General features: G+C 38.3%; 1 pseudogene; it reads right to left on the bottom strand.

The window, feature by feature from the left end:
* Window positions 1–1,419: 1,419 nt before the first annotated feature.
* On the bottom strand, window positions 1,420–16,017 carry LOC141409276 (uncharacterized; annotated as a pseudogene).
* Between the last annotated feature and the right edge of the window lie 5,715 nt (window positions 16,018–21,732).

Consider the following 21,732-nt stretch of genomic DNA (forward strand, 5'->3'; position numbering starts at 1 on the left):
AAAGAGCTCTACGAAATACAGCTGTGACTCACTGAGTGGAAGTCACACATAACACAACAATTTGTCAGAGAGCTTCTTTCAAGTTATTATCTGAAAATATTTTCTTTTTCACCATAGCCCTATATGGGCTTCCAAATATCACTTTGTAACTTCCACAGGAACAGTCTTAGCGAATGGCTTCTTGAGGGGAAAGCTGTAACTCTGTCAGATGTATTAACAGAACACAAAGCAGTTCCTCAGAAAGCTTCTTTCCAGTTTTTATCTGAGGATTATTTTCTTTTTCACCATAGCTCTCCATGGGCTTCCAAATATCTCTTTGAAAATTACACAAGAACAGTCTTAGCCAAAGACTTATGAGGGAAAAGCTGTAACTCTGTGAGATGAATTCACAGATCAAAAAGAAGTTTCTCAGAAAGCTTCTTTCTATTTCCTATCGGAGGATATTTCCTTAGGCCCTATAGTCTTCAAGGGGATCCAAAATAACAGTTCTCAGATTCCACAGAAAAAAGGCTAGCCAATAGCTCCACGAAGTACAGCTGTAACTCAGTTAGTGGAAGTCACACATCACAAAGTAGTTTCTCAGAAAGCTTCTTTCCAGTTTTAATCTAAGGATATTTTCTTTTTCACCATAACCCTCTTTGGGCTTCCAAATATCACTTTGCAAATTCCAACAGAACAGTCTCAGGGACCGGATTCTTGAGGGGAAAGATGTAACTCTGTGAGATGAATTAACAGAACACAAAGCAGTTTCTCAGAAAGTTCTTTCCAGTTTTTATCTGAGGGTAGATTGTTTTTCACCATAGCCCACCATGGGCTTCCAAATATCACTTTGCAAATTCCACAAGAACAGTCTTAGAGCATTGTTTCTTGAGGGGAATGCTGTAACTCTGTGAGATGAATTCAAAGATCACAAAGAAGTTTATCAGAAAGCTCCATTCTCATTTTTATCGGAGAATATTTCCTTTGTCCCTACAGTCTCCCAAGGGTTCCGAAATTTCAGTTCTCAGATTCCGCAGAAATACGTATAACAAAGTGCTCCATGAACTACAGACGTAACTCAATGAATGGAAGTCACATATTAAAAAGCAGTTCCTCAGAAAGCTTCTTTCCAGTTTTTCTGATGATATATTCTTTTTCACCATAGCCCTCTATGGGTTTCCAAATATCATTTTACAAATTCCACAACAACAGTCTTAGCGAACGGCTTCTTGAGGGGAAACCTGTAACACTGTGAGATGAATTAACAGATCACAAAGAAGTTTCTCATAAAGCTTCTTTCTCATTTTTATCGGAGGATATTTCCTTTGGCCCTATAGTCTTCAAAGGGATCCGAAGTATCACTTCTCAGACTACACAGAAATAAGGCTAGCAAAGAGCTCCACGAAATGCAGCTGTAACTCAGTGAGTTTAAGTCACACATCACAAAGCAGTTTCTCCAAAATCTTCTTCCAGTTTTAATCTGAGGATATTATCTTTTTCACCAAAGCCCTCCATGGGCTTCCAAATATCACTTTGCAAATTCCACAAGAACAGTCTTAGCGAAAGGCTTCTTGAGGGGAAAGCTGTAACACTGTGAGATGAATTCACAGATCACAAAGAAGCCACTCAGAAGGCTTCTTTCTCATTTCTATCGGAGAATTTTTCCTTTGGCCCTATAGTCTTCAAAGGGATCTGAAATATCAGTTCTCAGATTCCACAGAAATATGGCTAGCAAAGATCTCCACTAAATACAGCTGTAAGTCACTGAGTGGAAGTCACACATTAGAAAACAGTTTCTCATAAGGCCTCTTTCCACTTAAATACCTTTGGATATTTTGTTTTCCCCATAGCACTCTATATGCTTCCAAATATCACATTGCACATTACACAAGAACGGTCTTAGCGAATGGTTTCTTGAGTGGAAACCTGTAACTCTGTGAGGTGAATTAACAGAACACAAAGCAGTTTCTCAGAAATCTTCTTTCCAGTTTTTATCTGAGGTTATTTCCTTTTTCACTTTAGACCTTTATGGATTTCCAAATATTACTTTGCAAATTCCACAAGAACAGTCTTAGCGAACGGCTTCTTGAGGGGAAAGCTGTAACTCTGTGAGATGAATTAACAGAACACAAAGAAGTTTCTTAGAAAGCTTCTTTCCATTTTTTATCTGAGGATATTTTCTTTTCAACCATAGATTCCATGGAATTCTGAATATCACTTTGTAAATTCCTGAAGAACAGTATTAGCGAACAGCTTCTTGTGTGGAAAGCTGTAATAATGTGAAATGAAGTAACAGAACACGAAGCAGTTTCAGAGAAAGCTTCTTTCTTTTTTTATCTGAGGATATTATCTTTTTCACCAAAGCCCTCCATGGGCTTCCAAATATCACTTTGCAAATTCCACAAGAACAGTCTTAGCGAAAGGCTTCTTGAGGGGAAAGCTGTAACACTGTGAGATGAATTCACAGATCACCAAGAAGCCACTCAGAAGGCTTCTTTCTCATTTCTATCGGAGAATTTTTCCTTTGGCCCTATAGTCTTCAAAGGGATCTGAAATATCAGTTCTCAGATTCCACAGAAATATGGCTAGCAAAGATCTCCACTAAATACAGCTGTAAGTCACTGAGTGGAAGTCACACATTAGAAAACAGTGTCTCCTAAGGCCTCTTTCCACTTAAATACCTTTGGATATTTTGTTTTCCCCATAGCCCTCTATATGCTTCCAAATATCACATTGCACATTACACAAGAACGGTCTTAGCGAATGGTTTCTTGAGTGGAAAGCTGTAACTCTGTGAGGTGAATTAACAGAACACAAAGCAGTTTCTCAGAAAGCTTCTTTGCAATTTTTATCTGAGGATATTTTCTTTTTCGCCACAGCCCTCCATGGGCTTCCAAATATCACTTTGCAAATTCCACAAGAAAAGTATTAGTGAAAGGTTTCTTGAGTGGAAATATGTAACTCTGTGATATGAATTCACAGATTACAAAGAAGTTTCTCAGAAAGCTTCTTTCTCATTTCTATCAGAGGATATTTCCTTTGGGTGTATAGTCTTCAAAGGGATCCGAAATATCAGTTCTCAGATACCACAGAAATAAGGTTAGCAAAGAGCTCCATGAAATACCGCTGTAACTCAGTGAGTGGAAGTCACACATCACAAAGCAGTTTCTCAGAAACCTTCTTTCCTCTTTTAATCTGAAGATATTTCCTTTTTCACCTTAGTCGTCTTTTGGCTTCAAAATATCACCTTGCAAATTCGACAAAAACAGTCTTAGTGAACGTCTTCTTGAAGGGAAAGCTGTAATTCTGTGAGATGAATTAACAGTACACAAAGCAGTTTCTCAGAAAGCTCCTTTCCACTTTTTATCTGAGGATATCTTCTTTTTCACCAGAGCCCTTCATGGGCTTCCAAATATCACTTTGCCAATTCCACAAGAACTGTCTTAGTGAAAGGCTTCTTGAGGGGAAAGCTGTAACTCTCTGAGATGAATTTACAGATCACAAAGAAGTTTCTCAGAAAGCTTCAATCTCATTTTTTTCGGAGGATGTTTCCTTTGGCCCTATAGTCTTCAAAGGGATCCGAAATATCAGTGCTCAGATTCCACAGAAATAAGGCTACCAAACAGCTCCACGAAATACAAGTGTAACTCAGTGAGGTGAAGTGAAACATCACGAAACAATTTCTCAGAAATCTTCTTTCCACTTTTTATCTGAGGAGATTTTGTTTTTCACCTTAGCCCTCTATTGGCTTCCAAATGTCACTTTGCAAATTCCACAAGAACAGTCTTAGCGAAAGGCTTCTTGAGGGGAAAGCTGTAACTCTGTGAGATGAATTCACAGATCACAAAGAACTTTCTCAGAAAGCTTCTTTCTCATTTTTATCGGAGGATATTTCCTTTGGCAATATATTCTTCAATGGGAATCCGAAATATCAGTTCTCAGATTCCACAGAAATAAGGCTAACAAAGAGCTCCATGAAATACAGCTGTAACTCATTGAGTGGAATTCACATATCACAAATCAGTTTCTCAGAGACCTTCTTTCCAGTTTTTATCTGAGGATATTTTCTTTTTCACCTTAACCCTCCATGGGCTTCCATATATAACTTTGAATATTCCACAAGAATAATCTTAGCTAAAAGCTTCTGGAGGGAAAAGCTGTAACTCTGTGAGATGAATTAACAGAACACCAAGCAATTTCTCAGAAATCTTCTTTCCAGTTTTTATCTGAGGTTATTTTCGTTTTCACCTTAGACCTTTATGGATTTCCAAATATTACTTTGCAAATTCCACAAGAACAGTCTTAGCGAACGGCTTCTTGAGGGGAAAGCTGTAACTCTGTGAGATGAATTAACAGAACACAAAGAAGTTTCCTAGAAAGCTTCTTTCCATTTTTTATCTGAGGATATTTTCTTTTCAACCATAGATTCCATGGAATTCTGAATATCACCTTGTAAATTCCTGAAGAACAGTATTAGCGAACAGCTTCTTGTGAGGAAAGCTGTAATAATGTGAAATGAAGTAACAGAACAAGAAGCAGTTTCTCAGAAAGTTTCTTTCTTTTTTTATCTGAGGATATTATCTTTTTCACCAAAGCCCTCCATGGGCTTCCAAATATCACTTTGCAAATTCCACAAGAACAGTCTTAGCGAAAGGCTTCTTGAGGGGAAAGCTGTAACTCTGTGGTTTGAATTTACAGATCACAAAGAAGATTCTCAGAAAGCTTGTTTCTCATTTTTTTCGGAGGATGTTTCCTTTGGCCCTATAGTCTTCAAAGGGATCCAAAATATCAGTTGTCAGATTCCACAGAAATAAGGCTAGCAAAGAGCTCCGCGAAACACAGCTGTAACTCAGGGAGTGGAAGTCACACATCACAAAGCAGTATCTCAGAAAGGTTCTTTCTAGTTTTTATTTGAGGATATTTTCTTTTTCACAGTAGCCCTCCATGGACTTCCAAATCTCACTTTGCAAATTCCACAAGGGGAGACTGACCAAAAGAGTTCTTGAGGGGAAAGCTGTAACTCTGTGAGATGAATTCAGAGAACACAAAGCAGTTTCTCAGAAAAGCTTCTTTCCAGTTTTTATCTGAGGATATTTTCTTTTTCACAATAGCCCTTTATGGGCTTCCAAATATCACTTTGCAAAATCCACAAGAACAGTCTTAGCGAACGGCTTCTTTGGGGAAGGCTGTAACTCTGTGAGATGAATTCACAGAACACAAAGTTCTTTCTCAAAAATCTTCATTCCAGTTTTTATTTGAGAATAGTTTCTTTTTCCCCATAGCCCTCCATGGACTTCCAAATATCACTTTGCAAATTCCAAAAGAAGAGTCTTAGAGAAAGGCTTCTTGAGGGGAAAGCGGTAACTCTGTGACAAGCATTCACAGATCACAAAGAAGTTTCTCAGAAAGCTTCTTTTTCATTTTTATCAGAGGATATTCCCATTGGCCCCATAGTGTTCAAAGGTATCTGAAATATCATTTCTCAGATTCCACAGAAATAAGGCTAGAAAACAGCTCCTCGAAATACAGCTGTAACTCAGTGAGAGGAAGTCACACTTCCAAAGCAGTTTCTCAGAAAGCTTCTTTTCAGTTTTTATCTGACGATATTTTCCTTTTCACCATAGCCCTCTAGGGGTTCCAAATATCACTTTGCAAATTCCACAAGAAAACGCGAAACGAACGCCTTCTTGAGGGGAAAGCTGTAACTCTGTGAGATGAATTAACAGAACACAAAGCAATTTTTCAGAAAGCTTCCTTCCAGTTTTTATCTGAGGATATTTGCTTTTTCACCCTTGCCATCTATGAGCTTCCAAATATCACTTTGCAAATTCCACAAGAACAGTCTTAGCAAAAGGCTTCTTGAGGGGAAAGCTGTTACTCTGTGAGATGAATACACAGATCACAAAGAAGTTTCTCAGAAAGCTTCTTTCTAGTTTTTATCTGAGGATATTTCCTTTTTCACCATAGCCCTCTATGGGATTCCAAGTATCACATTCCAAATTCCACAGGAAAGACTAACCGAACGATTTCTTGAGGGGGAAGCTGTAACACTATGAGATGAATTAACAGAACACAAAGCAGTTTCTCAGAAAGCTTCTTTCAAGTTTTTATCTGAGGATATTTCCTTGTTCACCAGAAACCTGTTTGGGCTTCGAAATAACACTTTGTAAATTCCAAAAGAACAGTCTTAGCGAAAGGCTTCTAGAGGGCAAAGCTTTAACTCTGTGAGATGAATTAACAGAACACAAAGCAGTTTCTCAGAAAGCTTCTTTCCAGTTTTTATCTGAGGATATTTTCTTTTTCACCAAAGCCCTCCATACGCTTCCAAATATCACTTCCCAAATTCCACAAGAACAGTATTAGCGAGCGTCTTCTTGAGGGGAAAGCTGTAACTCTGTGAGATGAATTCACAGATCACAAAGAACTTTCTCAGAAAGCTTCTTTCTCATTTTTATCGGAGGATATTTCCTTTGGCAATATATTCTTCAATGGGAATCCGAAATATCAGTTCTCAGATTCCACAGAAATAAGGCTAACAAAGAGCTCCATGAAATACAGCTGTAACTCATTGAGTGGAATTCACATATCACAAATCAGTTTCTCAGAGACCTTCTTTCCAGTTTTTATCTGAGGATATTTTCTTTTTCACCTTAACCCTCCATGGGCTTCCATATATAACTTTGAATATTCCACAAGAACAATCTTAGCTAAAAGCTTCTGGAGGGAAAAGCTGTAACTCTGGGAGATGAATTAACAGAACACAAAGCAGTTTCTCAGAAATCTTCTTTCCAGTTTTTATCTGAGGTTATTTTCGTTTTCACCTTAGACCTTTATGGATTTCCAAATATTACTTTGCAAATTCCACAAGAACAGTCTTAGCGAACGGCTTCTTGAGGGGGAAGCTGTAACTGTGTGAGATGAATTAACAGAACACAAAGCAGTTTCTCAGAAAGCTTCTTTCCGTTTTTTATCTGAGGATATTTTCTTTTCAACCATAGATTCCATGGAATTCTGAATATCACTTTGTAAATTCCTGAAGAACAGTATTAGCGAACAGTTTCTGGTGCGGAAAGCTGTAATAATGTGAAATGAAGTAACAGAACACGAAGCAGTTTCTCAGAAAGCTTCTTTCTTTTTTTATCTGAGGATATTATCTTTTTCACCAAAGCCCTCCATGGGCTTCCAAATATCACTTTGCAAATTCCACAAGAACAGTCTTAGCGAAAGGCTTCTTGAGGGGAAAGCTGTAACACTGTGAGATGAATTCACAGATCACAAAGAAGCCACTCAGAAGGCTTCTTTCTCATTTCTATCGGAGAATTTTTCCTTTGGCCCTATAGTCTTCAAAGGGATCTGAAATATCAGTTGTCAGATTCCACAGAAATATGGCTAGCAAAGATCTCCACTAAATACAGCTCTAACTCACTGAGTGGAAGTCACACATTAGAAAACAGTGTCTCATAAGGCCTCTTTCCACTTAAATACCTTTGGATATTTTGTTTTCCCCATAGCCCTCTATATGCTTCCAAATATCACATTGCACATTACACAAGAACGGTCTTAGCGAATGGTTTCTTGAGTGGAAAGCTGTAACTCTGTGAGGTGAATTAACAGAACACAAAGCAGTTTCTCAGAAAGCTTCTTTGCAATTTTTATCTGAGGATATTTTCTTTTTCGCCACAGCCCTCCATGGGCTTCCAAATATCACTTTGCAAATTCCACAAGAAAAGTATTAGTGAAAGGTTTCTTGAGTGGAAATATGTAACTCTGTGATATGAATTCATAGATTACAAAGAAGTTTCTCAGAAAGCTTCTTTCTCATTTCTATCAGAGGATATTTCCTTTGGGTGTATAGTCTTCAAAGGGATCGGAAATATCAGTTCTCAGATACCACAGAAATAAGGTTAGCAAAGAGCTCCATGAAATACCGCTGTAACTCAGTGAGTGGAAGTCACACATCACAAAGCAGTTTCTCAGAAACCTTCTTTCCTCTATTAATCTGAAGATATTTCCTTTTTCACCTTAGTCGTCTTTTGGCTTCAAAATATCACCTTGCAAATTCGACAAAAACAGTCTTAGTGAACGTCTTCTTGAAGGGAAAGCTGTAATTCTGTGAGATGAATTAACAGTACACAAAGCAGTTTCTCAGAAAGCTCCTTTCCACTTTTTATCTGAGGATATCTTCTTTTTCACCATAGCCCTTCATGGGCTTCCAAATATCACTTTGCCAATTCCACAAGAACTGTCTTAGTGAAAGGCTTCTTGAGGGGAAAGCTGTAACTCTCTGAGATGAATTTAGAGATCACAAAGAAGTTTCTCAGAAAGCTTCAATCTCATTTTTTTCGGAGGATGTTTCCTTTGGCCGTATAGTCTTCAAAGGGATCCGAAATATCAGTGCTCAGATTCCACAGAAATAAGGCTACCAAACAGCTCCACGAAATACAAGTGTAACTCAGTGAGGGGAAGTGAAACATCACGAAACAATTTCTCACAAATCTTCTTTCCACTTTTTATCTGAGGAGATTTTGTTTTTCACCTTAGCCCTCTATCGGCTTCCAAATGTCACTTTGCAAATTCCACAAGAACAGTCTTAGCGAAAGGCTTCTTGAGGGGAAAGCTGTAACTCTGTGGGTTGAATTTACAGATCACAAAGAAGATTCTCAGAAAGCTTGTTTCTCATTTTTTTCGGAGGATGTTTCCTTTGGCCCTATAGTCTTCAAAGGGATCCTAAATATCAGTTGTCAGATTCCACAGAAATAAGGCTAGCAAAGAGCTCCGCGAAACACAGCTGTAACTCAGGGAGTGGAAGTCACACCTCACAAAGCAGTATCTCAGAAAGGTTCTTTTTAGTTTTTATTTGAGGATATTTTCTTTTTCACAGTAGCCCTCCATGGACTTCCAAATCTCACTTTGCAAATTCCACAAGGAGAGACTGAACAAAAGAGTTCTTGAGGGGAAAGCTGTAACTCTGTGAGATGAATTCAGAGAACACAAAGCGGTTTCTCAGAAAAGCTTCTTTCCAGTTTTTATCTGAGGATATTTTCTTTTTCACAATAGCCCTTTATGGGCTTCCAAATATCACTTTGCAAAATCCACAAGAACAGTCTTAGCGAACGGCTTCTTTGGGGAAGGCTGTAACTCTGTGAGATGAATTCACAGAACACAAAGTTCTTTCTCAAAAATCTTCATTCCAGTTTTCATTTGAGAATAGTTTCTTTTTCCCTATAGCCCTCCATGGACTTCCAAATATCACTTTGCAAATTCCAAAAGAAGAGTCTTAGAGAAAGGCTTCTTGAGGGGAAAGCGGTAACTCTGTGACAAGCATTCACAGATCACAAAGAAGTTTCTCAGAAAGTTTCTTTTTCATTTTTATCAGAGGATATTCCCATTGGCCCCATAGTGTTCAAAGGTATCTGAAATATCATTTCTCAGATTCCACAGAAATAAGGCTAGAAAACAGCTCCTCGAAATACAGCTGTAACTCAGTGAGAGGAAGTCACACTTCCAAAGCAGTTTCTCAGAAAGCTTCTTTTCAGTTTTTATCTGACGATATTTTCCTTTTCACCATAGCCCTCTATGGGCTTCCAAATATCACTTTGCAAATTCCACAAGAAAACACGAACCGAACGCCTTCTTGAGGGGAAAGCTGTAACTCTGTGAGGTGAATTAACAGAACACAAAGCAGTTTTTCAGAAAGCTTCCTTCCAGTTTTTATCTGAGGATATTTGCTTTTTCACCCTTGCCATCTATGAGCTTCCAAATATCACTTTGCAAATTCCACAAGAACAGTCTTAGCAAAAGGCTTCTTGAGGGGAAAGCTGTTACTCTGTGAGATGAATACACAGATCACAAAAAAGTTTCTCAGAAAGCTTCTTTCTAGTTTTTATCTGAGGATATTTCCTTTTTCACCATAGCCCTCTATGGGATTCCAAGTATCACATTCCAAATTCCACAGGAAAGACTAACCGAACGATTTCTTGAGGGGGAAGCTGTAACTCTGTGAGATGAATTAACAGAACACAAAGCAGTTTCTCAGAAAGCTTCTTTGCAATTTTTATCTGAGGATATTTTCTTTTTCGCCACAGCCCTCCATGGGCTTCCAAATATCACTTTGCAAATTCCACAAGAAAAGTATTAGTGAAAGGTTTCTTGAGTGGAAATATGTAACTCTGTGATATGAATTCACAGATTACAAAGAAGTTTCTCAGAAAGCTTCTTTCTCATTTCTATCAGAGGATATTTCCTTTGGGTGTATAGTCTTCAAAGGGATCCGAAATATCAGTTCTCAGATACCACAGAAATAAGGTTAGCAAAGAGCTCCATGAAATACCGCTGTAACTCAGTGAGTGGAAGTCACACATCACAAAGCAGTTTCTCAGAAACCTTCTTTCCTCTATTAATCTGAAGATATTTCCTTTTTCACCTTAGTCGTCTTTTGGCTTCAAAATATCACCTTGCAAATTCGACAAAAACAGTCTTAGTGAACGTCTTCTTGAAGGGAAAGCTGTAATTCTGTGAGATGAATTAACAGTACACAAAGCAGTTTCTCAGAAAGCTCCTTTCCACTTTTTATCTGAGGATATCTTCTTTTTCACCATAGCCCTTCATGGGCTTCCAAATATCACTTTGCCAATTCCACAAGAACTGTCTTAGTGAAAGGCTTCTTGAGGGGAAAGCTGTAACTCTCTGAGATGAATTTACAGATCACAAAGAAGTTTCTCAGAAAGCTTCAATCTCATTTTTTTCGGAGGATGTTTCCTTTGGCCCTATAGTCTTCAAAGGGATCCGAAATATCAGTGCTCAGATTCCACAGAAATAAGGCTACCAAACAGCTCCACGAAATACAAGTGTAACTCAGTGAGGGGAAGTGAAACATCACGAAACAATTTCTCAGAAATCTTCTTTCCACTTTTTATCTGAGGAGATTTTGATTTTCACCTTAGCCCTCTATTGGCTTCCAAATGTCACTTTGCAAATTCCACAAGAACAGTCTTAGCGAAAGGCTTCTTGAGGGGAAAGCTGTAACTCTGTGGGTTGAATTTACAGATCACAAAGAAGATTCTCAGAAAGCTTGTTTCTCATTTTTTTCGGAGGATGTTTCCTTTGGCCCTATAGTCTTCAAAGGGATCCAAAATATCAGTTGTCAGATTCCACAGAAATAAGGCTAGCAAAGAGCTCCGCGAAACACAGCTGTAACTCAGGGAGTGGAAGTCACACCTCACAAAGCAGTATCTCAGAAAGGTTCTTTTTAGTTTTTATTTGAGGATATTTTCTTTTTCACAGTAGCCCTCCATGGACTTCCAAATCTCACTTTGCAAATTCCACAAGGAGAGACTGAACAAAAGAGTTCTTGAGGGGAAAGCTGTAACTCTGTGAGATGAATTCAGAGAACACAAAGCGGTTTCTCAGAAAAGCTTCTTTCCAGTTTTTATCTGAGGATATTTTCTTTTTCACAATAGCCCTTTATGGGCTTCCAAATATCACTTTGCAAAATCCACAAGAAGAGTCTTAGCGAACGGCTTCTTTGGGGAAGGCTGTGACTCTGTGAGATGAATTCACAGAACACAAAGTTGTTTCTCAGAAATCTTCATTCCAGTTTTCATTTGAGAATAGTTTCTTTTTCCCCATAGCCCTCCATGGACTTCCAAATATCACTTTGCAAATTCCAAAAGAAGAGTCTTAGAGAAAGGCTTCTTGAGGGGAAAGCGGTAACTCTGTGACAAGCATTCACAGATCACAAAGAAGTTTCTCAGAAAGCTTCTTTTTCATTTTTATCAGAGGATATTCCCATTGGCCCCATAGTGTTCAAAGGTATCTGAAATATCATTTCTCAGATTCCACAGAAATAAGGCTAGAAAACAGCTCCTCGAAATACAGCTGTAACTCAGTGAGAGGAAGTCACACTTCCAAAGCAGTTTCTCAGAAAGCTTCTTTTCAGTTTTTATCTGACGATATTTTCCTTTTCACCATAGCCCTCTATGGGCTTCCAAATATCACTTTGCAAATTCCACAAGAAAACACGAACCGAACGCCTTCTTGAGGGGAAAGCTGTAACTCTGTGAGGTGAATTAACAGAACACAAAGCAGTTTTTCAGAAAGCTTCCTTCCAGTTTTTATCTGAGGATATTTGCTTTTTCACCCTTGCCCTCTATGAGCTTCCAAATATCACTTTGCAAATTCCACAAGAACAGTCTTAGCAAAAGGCTTCTTGAGGGGAAAGCTGTTACTCTGTGAGATGAATACACAGATCACAAAAAAGTTTCTCAGAAAGCTTCTTTCTAGTTTTTATCTGAGGATATTTCCTTTTTCACCATAGCCCTCTATGGGATTCCAAGTATCACATTCCAAATTCCACAGGAAAGACTAACCGAACGATTTCTTGAGGGGGAAGCTGTAACTCTGTGAGATGAATTAACAGAACACAAAGCAGTTTCTCAGAAAGCTTCTTTCAAGTTTTTATCTGAGGATATTTCCTTGTTCACCAGAAACCTGTTTGGGCTTCGAAATAACACTTTGTAAATTCCAAAAGAACAGTCTTAGCGAAAGGCTTCTAGAGGGCAAAGCTTTAACTCTGTGAGATGAATTAACAGAACACAAAGCAGTTTCTCAGAAAGCTTCTTTCCAGTTTTTATCTGAGGATATTTTCTTTTTCACCAAAGCCCTCCATAAGCTTCCAAATATCACTTCCCAAATTCCACAAGAACAGTATTAGCGAGCGTCTTCTTGAGGGGAAAGCTGTAACTCTGTGAGATGAATTCACAGATCACAAAGAACTTTCTCAGAAAGCTTCTTTCTCATTTTTATCGGAGGATATTTCCTTTGGCAATATATTCTTCAATGGGAATCCGAAATATCAGTTCTCAGATTCCACAGAAATAAGGCTAACAAAGAGCTCCATGAAATACAGCTGTAACTCATTGAGTGGAATTCACATATCACAAATCAGTTTCTCAGAGACCTTCTTTCCAGTTTTTATCTGAGGATATTTTCTTTTTCACCTTAACCCTCCATGGGCTTCCATATATAACTTTGAATATTCCACAAGAACAATCTTAGCTAAAAGCTTCTGGAGGGAAAAGCTGTAACTCTGGGAGATGAATTAACAGAACACAAAGCAGTTTCTCAGAAATCTTCTTTCCAGTTTTTATCTGAGGTTATTTTCGTTTTCACCTTAGACCTTTATGGATTTCCAAATATTACTTTGCAAATTCCACAAGAACAGTCTTAGCGAACGGCTTCTTGAGGGGGAAGCTGTAACTCTGTGAGATGAATTAACAGAACACAAAGCAGTTTCTCAGAAAGCTTCTTTCCGTTTTTTATCTGAGGATATTTTCTTTTCAACCATAGATTCCATGGAATTCTGAATATCACTTTGTAAATTCCTGAAGAACAGTATTAGCGAACAGCTTCTTGTGCGGAAAGCTGTAATAATGTGAAATGAAGTAACAGAACACGAAGCAGTTTCTCAGAAAGCTTCTTTCTTTTTTTATCTGAGGATATTATCTTTTTCACCAAAGCCCTCCATGGGCTTCCAAATATCACTTTGCAAATTCCACAAGAACAGTCTTAGCGAAAGGCTTCTTGAGGGGAAAGCTGTAACACTGTGAGATGAATTCACAGATCACCAAGAAGCCACTCAGAAGGCTTCTTTCTCATTTCTATCGGAGAATTTTTCCTTTGGCCCTATAGTCTTCAAAGGGATCTGAAATATCAGTTCTCAGATTCCACAGAAATATGGCTAGCAAAGATCTCCACTAAATACAGCTGTAAGTCACTGAGTGGAAGTCACACATTAGAAAACAGTGTCTCCTAAGGCCTCTTTCCACTTAAATACCTTTGGATATTTTGTTTTCCCCATAGCCCTCTATATGCTTCCAAATATCACATTGCACATTACACAAGAACGGTCTTAGCGAATGGTTTCTTGAGTGGAAAGCTGTAACTCTGTGAGGTGAATTAACAGAACACAAAGCAGTTTCTCAGAAAGCTTCTTTGCAATTTTTATCTGAGGATATTTTCTTTTTCGCCACAGCCCTCCATGGGCTTCCAAATATCACTTTGCAAATTCCACAAGAAAAGTATTAGTGAAAGGTTTCTTGAGTGTAAATATGTAACTCTGTGATATGAATTCACAGATTACAAAGAAGTTTCTCAGAAAGCTTCTTTCTCATTTCTATCAGAGGATATTTCCTTTGGGTGTAGAGTCTTCAAAGGGATCCGAAATATCAGTTCTCAGATACCACAGAAATAAGGTTAGCAAAGAGCTCCATGAAATACCGCTGTAACTCAGTGAGTGGAAGTCACACATCACAAAGCAGTTTCTCAGAAACCTTCTTTCCTCTTTTAATCTGAAGATATTTCCTTTTTCACCTTAGTCGTCTTTTGGCTTCAAAATATCACCTTGCAAATTCGACAAAAACGGTCTTAGTGAACGTCTTCTTGAAGGGAAAGCTGTAATTCTGTGAGATGACTTAACAGTACACAAAGCAGTTTCTCAGAAAGCTCCTTTCCACTTTTTATCTGAGGATATCTTCTCTTTCACCATAGCCCTTCATGGGCTTCCAAATATCACTTTGCCAATTCCACAAGAACTGTCTTAGTGAAAGGCTTCTTGAGGGGAAAGCTGTAACTCTCTGAGATGAATTTAGAGATCACAAAGAAGTTTCTCAGAAAGCTTCAATCTCATTTTTTTCGGAGGATGTTTCCTTTGGCCCTATAGTCTTCAAAGGGATCCGAAATATCAGTGCTCAGATTCCACAGAAATAAGGCTACCAAACAGCTCCACGAAATACAAGTGTAACTCAGTGAGGGGAAGTGAAACATCACGAAACAATTTCTCAGAAATCTTCTTTCCACTTTTTATCTGAGGAGATTTTGTTTTTCACCTTAGCCCTCTATCGGCTTCCAAATGTCACTTTGCAAATTCCACAAGAACAGTCTTAGCGAAAGGCTTCTTGAGGGGAAAGCTGTAACTCTGTGGGTTGAATTTATAGATCACAAAGAAGATTCTCAGAAAGCTTGTTTCTCATTTTTTTCGGAGGATGTTTCCTTTGGCCCCATAGTCTTCAAAGGGATCCAAAATATCAGTTGTCAGATTCCACAGAAATAAGGCTAGCAAAGAGCTCCACGAAACACAGCTGTAACTCAGGGAGTGGAAGTCACACATCACAAAGCAGTATCTCAGAAAGGTTCTTTCTAGTTTTTATTTGAGGATATTTTCCTTTTCACAGTAGCCCTCCATGGACTTCCAAATCTCACTTTGCAAATTCCACAAGGAGAGACTGACCAAAAGAGTTCTTGAGGGGAAAGCTGTAACTCTGTGAGATGAATTCAGAGAACACAAAGCAGTTTCTCAGAAAAGCTTCTTTCCAGTTTTTATCTGAGGATATTTTCTTTTTCACAATAGCCCTTTATGGGCTTCCAAATATCACTTTGCAAAATCCACAAGAACAGTCTTAGCGAACGGCTTCTTTGGGGAAGGCTGTAACTCTGTGAGATGAATTCACAGAACACAAAGTTGTTTCTCAAAAATATTCACTCCAGTTTTTATTTGAAAATAGTTTCTTTTTCCCCATAGCCCTCCATGGACTTCCAAATATCACTTTGCAAATTCCAAAAGAAGAGTCTTAGAGAAAGGCTTCTTGAGGGGAAAGCGGTAACTCTGTGACAAGCATTCACAGATCACAAAGAAGTTTCTCAGAAAGCTTCTTTTTCATTTTTATCAGAGGATATTCCCATTGGCCCCATAGTTTTCAAAGGTATCTGAAATATCATTTCTCAGATTCCACAGAAATAAGGCTAGAAAACAGCTCCTCGAAATACAGCTGTAACTCAGTGAGAGGAAGTCACACTTCCAAAGCAGTTTCTCAGAAAGCTTCTTTTCAGTTTTTGTCTGACGATATTTTCCTTTTCACCATAGCCCTCTATGGGCTTCCAAATATCACTTTGCAAATTCCACAAGAAAACACGAACCGAACGCCTTCTTGAGGGGAAAGCTGTAACTCTGTGAGGTGAATTTACAGAACACAAAGCAGTTTTTCAGAAAGCTTCCTTCCAGTTTTTATCTGAGGATATTTGCTTTTTCACCCTTGCCCTCTATGTGCTTCCAAATATCACTTTGCAAATTCCACAAGAACAGTCTTAGCAAAAGGCTTCTTGAGGGGAAAGCTGTAACTCTGTGAGATGAATACACAGATCACAAAGAAGTTTCTCAGAAAGCTTCTTTCTAGTTTTTATCTGAGGATATTTCCTTGTTCACCAGAAACCTGTTTGGGCTTCGAAATAACACTTCGTAAATTCCAAAAGAACAGTCTTAGCGAAAGGCTTCTAGAGGGCAAAGCTTTAACTCTGTGAGATGAATTAACAGAACACAAAGCAGTTTCTCAGAAAGCTTCTTTCCAGTTTTTATCTGAGGATATTTTCTTTTTCACCAAAGCCCTCCATACGCTTCCAAATATCACTTCCCAAATTCCACAAGAACAGTATTAGCGAGCGTCTTCTTGAGGGGAAAGCTGTAACTCTGTGAGATGAATTCACAGATGACAAAGAACTTTCTCAGAAAGCTTCTTTCTCATTTTTATCGGAGGATATTTCCTTTGGCAATATATTCTTCAATGGGAATCCGAAATATCAGTTCTCAGATTTCACAGAAATAAGGCTAACAAAGAGCTCCATGAAATACAGCTGTAACTCATTGAGTGGAATTCACATATCACAAATCAGTTTCTCAGAGACCTTCTTTCCAGTTTTTATCTGAGGATATTTTCTTTTTCACCTTAACCCTCCATGGGCTTCCATATATAACTTTGAATATTCCACAAGAACAATCTTAGCTAAAAGCTTCTGGAGGGAAAAGCTGTAACTCTGGGAGATGAATTAACAGAACACAAAGCAGTTTCTCAGAAATCTTCTTTCCAGTTTTTATCTGAGGTTATTTTCGTTTTCACCTTAGACCTTTATGGATTTCCAAATATTACTTTGCAAATTCCACAAGAACAGTCTTAGCGAACGGCTTCTTGAGGGGGAAGCTGTAACTCTGTGAAATGAATTAACAGAACACATAGAAGTTTCTCAGAAAGCTTCTTTCCATTTTTTATCTGAGGATATTTTCTTTTCAACCATAGATTCCATGGAATTCTGAATATCACTTTGTAAACTCCTGAAGAACATTATTAGCGAACAGCTTCTTGTGCGGAAAGCTGTAATAATGTGAAATGAAGTAACAGAACACGAAGCAGTTTCTCAGAAAGCTTCTTTCTTTTTTTTTATCTGAGGATATTATCTTTTTCACCAAAGCCCTCCATGGGCTTCCAAATATCACTTTGCAAATTCCACAAGAACAGTCTTAGCGAAAGGCTTCTTGAGGGGAAAGCTGTAACACTGTGAGATGAATTCACAGATCACAAAGAAGCCACTCCGAAGGCTCCTTTCTCATTTCTATCGGAGAATTTTTCCTTTGGCCCTATAGTCTTCAAAGGGATCTGAAATATCAGTTCTCAGATTCCACAGAAATATGGCTAGCAAAGATCTCCACTAAATACAGCTCTAAGTCACTGAGTGGAAGTCACACATTAGAAAACAGTGTCTCATAAGGCCTCTTTCCACTTAAATACCTTTGGATATTTTGTTTTCCCCATAGCCCTCTATATGCTTCCAAATATCACATTGCACATTACACAAGAACGGTCTTAGCGAATGGTTTCTTGAGTGGAAAGCTGTAACTCTGTGAGGTGAATTAACAGAACACAAAGCAGTTTCTCAGAAAGCTTCTTTGCAATTTTTATCTGAGGATATTTTCTTTTTCGCCACAGCCCTCCATGGGCTTCCAAATATCACTTTGCAAATTCCACAAGAAAAGTATTAGTGAAAGGTTTCTTGAGTGGAAATATGTAACTCTGTGATATGAATTCACAGATTACAAAGAAGTTTCTCAGAAAGCTTCTTTCTCATTTCTATCAGAGGATATTTCCTTTGGGTGTAGAGTCTTCAAAGGGATCCGAAATATCAGTTCTCAGATACCACAGAAATAAGGTTAGCAAAGAGCTCCATGAAATACCGCTGTAACTCAGTGAGTGGAAGTCACACATCACAAAGCAGTTTCTCAGAAACCTTCTTTCCTCTTTTAATCTGAAGATATTTCCTTTTTCTCCTTAGTCCTCTTTTGGCTTCAAAATATCACCTTGCAAATTCGACAAAAACAGTCTTAGTGAACGTCTTCTTGAAGGGAAAGCTGTAATTCTGTGAGATGAATTAACAGTACACAAAGCAGTTTCTCAGAAAGCTCCTTTCCACTTTTTATCTGAGGATATCTTCTTTTTCACCATAGCCCTTCATGGGCTTCCAAATATCACTTTGCCAATTCCACAAGAACTGTCTTAGTGAAAGGCTTCTTGAGGGGAAAGCTGTAACTCTCTGAGATGAATTTAGAGATCACAAAGAAGTTTCTCAGAAAGCTTCAATCTCATTTTTTTCGGAGGATGTTTCCTTTGGCCCTATAGTCTTCAAAGGGATCCGAAATATCAGTGCTCAGATTCCACAGAAATAAGGCTACCAAACAGCTCCACGAAATACAAGTGTAACTCAGTGAGGGGAAGTGAAACATCACGAAACAATTTCTCAGAAATCTTCTTTCCACTTTTTATCTGAGGAGATTTTGTTTTTCACCTTAGCCCTCTATCGGATTCCAAATGTCACTTTGCAAATTCCACAAGAACAGTCTTAGCGAAAGGCTTCTTGAGGGGAAAGCTGTAACTCTGTGGGTTGAATTTACAGATCACAAAGAAGATTCTCAGAAAGCTTGTTTCTCATTTTTTTCGGAGGATGTTTCCTTTGGCCCTATAGTCTTCAAAGGGATCCAAAATATCAGTGCTCAGATTCCACAGAAATAAGGCTAGCAAAGAGTTCCGCGAAACACAGCTGTAACTCAGGGAGTGGAAGTCACACATCACAAAGCAGTATCTCAGAATGGTTCTTTCTAGTTTTTATTTGAGGATATTTTCTTTTTCACAGTAGCCCTCCATGGACTTCCTAATCTCACTTTGCAAATTCCACAAGGAGAGACTGACCAAAAGAGTTCTTGAGGGGAAAGCTGTAACTCTGTGAGATGAATTCAGAGAACACAAAGCAGTTTCTCAGAAAAGCTTCTTTCCAGTTTTTATCTGAGGATATTTTTTTTTCACAATAGCCCTTTATGGGCTTCCAAATATCACTTTGCAAAATCCACAAGAACAGTCTTAGCGAACGGCTTCTTTGGGGAAGGCTGTGACTCTGTGAGATGAATTCACAGAACACAAAGTTGTTTCTCAAAAATCTTCATTCCAGTTTTTATTTGAGAATAGTTTCTTTTTCCCCATAGCCCTCCATGGACTTCCAAATATCACTTTGCAAATTCCAAAAGAAGAGTCTTAGAGAAAGGCTTCTTGAGGGGAAAGCGGTAACTCTGTGACAAGCATTCACAGATCACAAAGAAGTTTCTCAGAAAGCTTCTTTTTCATTTTTATCAGAGGATATTCCCATTGGCCCCATAGTGTTCAAAGGTATCTGAAATATCATTTCTCAGATTCCACAGAAATAAGGCTAGAAAACAGCTCCTCGAAATACAGCTGTAACTCAGTGAGAGGAAGTCACACTTCCAAAGCAGTTTCTCAGAAAGCTTCTTTTCAGTTTTTATCTGACGATATTTTCCTTTTCACCATAGCCCTCTATGGGCTTCCAAATATCACTTTGCAAATTCCACAAGAAAACACGAACCGAACGCCTTCTTGAGGGGAAAGCTGTAACTCTGTGAGGTGAATTAACAGAACACAAAGCAGTTTTTCAGTGAGCTTCCTTCCAGTTTTTATCTGAGGATATTTGCTTTTTCACCATTGTCCTCTATGAGCTTCCAAATATCACTTTGCAAATTTCACAAGAACAGTCTTAGCAAAAGGCTTCTTGAGGGGAAAGTTGAAACTCTGTGAGATGAATACACAGATCACAAAGAAGTTTCTCAGAAAGCTTCTTTCTAGTTTTTATCTGAGGATATTTCCTTTTTCACCATAGCCCTCTGTGGGATTCCAAGTATCACATTCCAAATTCCACAGGAAAGACTAACCGAACGATTTCTTGAGGGGAAAGCTGTAACTCTGTGAGATGAATTAACAGAACACAATGCAGTTTCTCAGAAACGTTCTTTAAAGTTTTTATCTGAGGATATTTCCTTGTTCACCAGAAACCTTTTTGGGCTTCGAAATAACACTTTGTAAATTCCAAAAGAACAGTCTTAGTGAAAGGCTTCTAGAGGGCAAAGCTTTAACTCTGTGAGATGAATTAACAGAACACAAAGCAGTTTCTCAGAAAGCTTCTTTCCAGTTTTTATCTGAGGATATTTTCTTTTTCACCAAAGCCCTCCATAAGCTTCCAAATATCACTTCCCAAATTCCACAAGAACAGTATTAGCGAGCGTCTTCTTGAGGGGAAAGCTGTAACTCTGTGAGATGAATTCACAGATGACAAAGAACTTTCTCAGAAAGCTTCTTTCTCATTTTTATCGGAGGATATTTCCTTTGGCAATATATTCTTCAATGGGAATCCGAAATATCAGTTCTCAGATTCCACAGAAATAAGGCTAACAAAGAGCTCCATGAAATACAGCTGTAACTCATTGAGTGGAATTCACATATCACAAATCAGTTTCTCAGAGACCTTCTTTCCAGTTTTTATCTGAGGATATTTTCTTTTTCACCTTAACCCTCCATGGGCTTCCATATATAACTTTGAATATTCCACAAGAACAATCTTAGCTAAAAGCTTCTGGAGGGAAAAGCTGTAACTCTGTGAGATGAATTAACAGAACACAAAGCAGTTTCTCAGAAATCTTCTTTCCAGTTTTTATCTGAGGTTATTTTCGTTTTCACCTTAGACCTTTATGGATTTCCAAATATCACTTTGCAAATTCCACAAGAACAGTCTTAGCGAACGGCTTCTTGAGGGGGAAGCTGTAACTCTGTGAGATGAATTAACAGAACACAAAGCAGTTTCTCAGAAAGCTTCTTTCCGTTTTTTATCTGAGGATATTTTCTTTTCAACCATAGATTCCATGGAATTCTGAATATCACTTTGTAAATTCCTGAAGAACAGTATTAGCGAACAGCTTCTTGTGCGGAAAGCTGTAATAATGTGAAATGAAGTAACAGAACACGAAGCAGTTTCTCAGAAAGCTTCTTTCTTTTTTTATCTGAGGATATTATCTTTTTCACCAAAGCCCTCCATGGGCTTCCAAATATCACTTTGCAAATTCCACAAGAACAGTCTTAGCGAAAGGCTTCTTGAGGGGAAAGCTGTAACACTGTGAGATGAATTCACAGATCACAAAGAAGCCACTCAGAAGGCTTCTTTCTCATTTCTATCGGAGAATTTTTCCTTTGGCCCTATAGTCTTCAAAGGGATCTGAAATATCAGTTCTCAGATTCCACAGAAATATGGCTAGCAAAGATCTCCACTAAATACAGCTGTAAGTCACTGAGTGGAAGTCACACATTAGAAAACAGTGTCTCCTAAGGCCTCTTTCCACTTAAATACCTTTGGATATTTTGTTTTCCCCATAGCCCTCTATATGCTTCCAAATATCACATTGCACATTACACAAGAACGGTCTTAGCGAATGGTTTCTTGAGTGGAAAGCTGTAACTCTGTGAGGTGAATTAACAGAACACAAAGCAGTTTCTCAGAAAGCTTCTTTGCAATTTTTATCTGAGGATATTTTCTTTTTCGCCA

This window comes from Macaca fascicularis, chromosome 20 (assembly GCF_037993035.2).
Source record: "Macaca fascicularis isolate 582-1 chromosome 20, T2T-MFA8v1.1".
Lineage (NCBI taxonomy): Eukaryota > Metazoa > Chordata > Mammalia > Primates > Cercopithecidae > Macaca > Macaca fascicularis.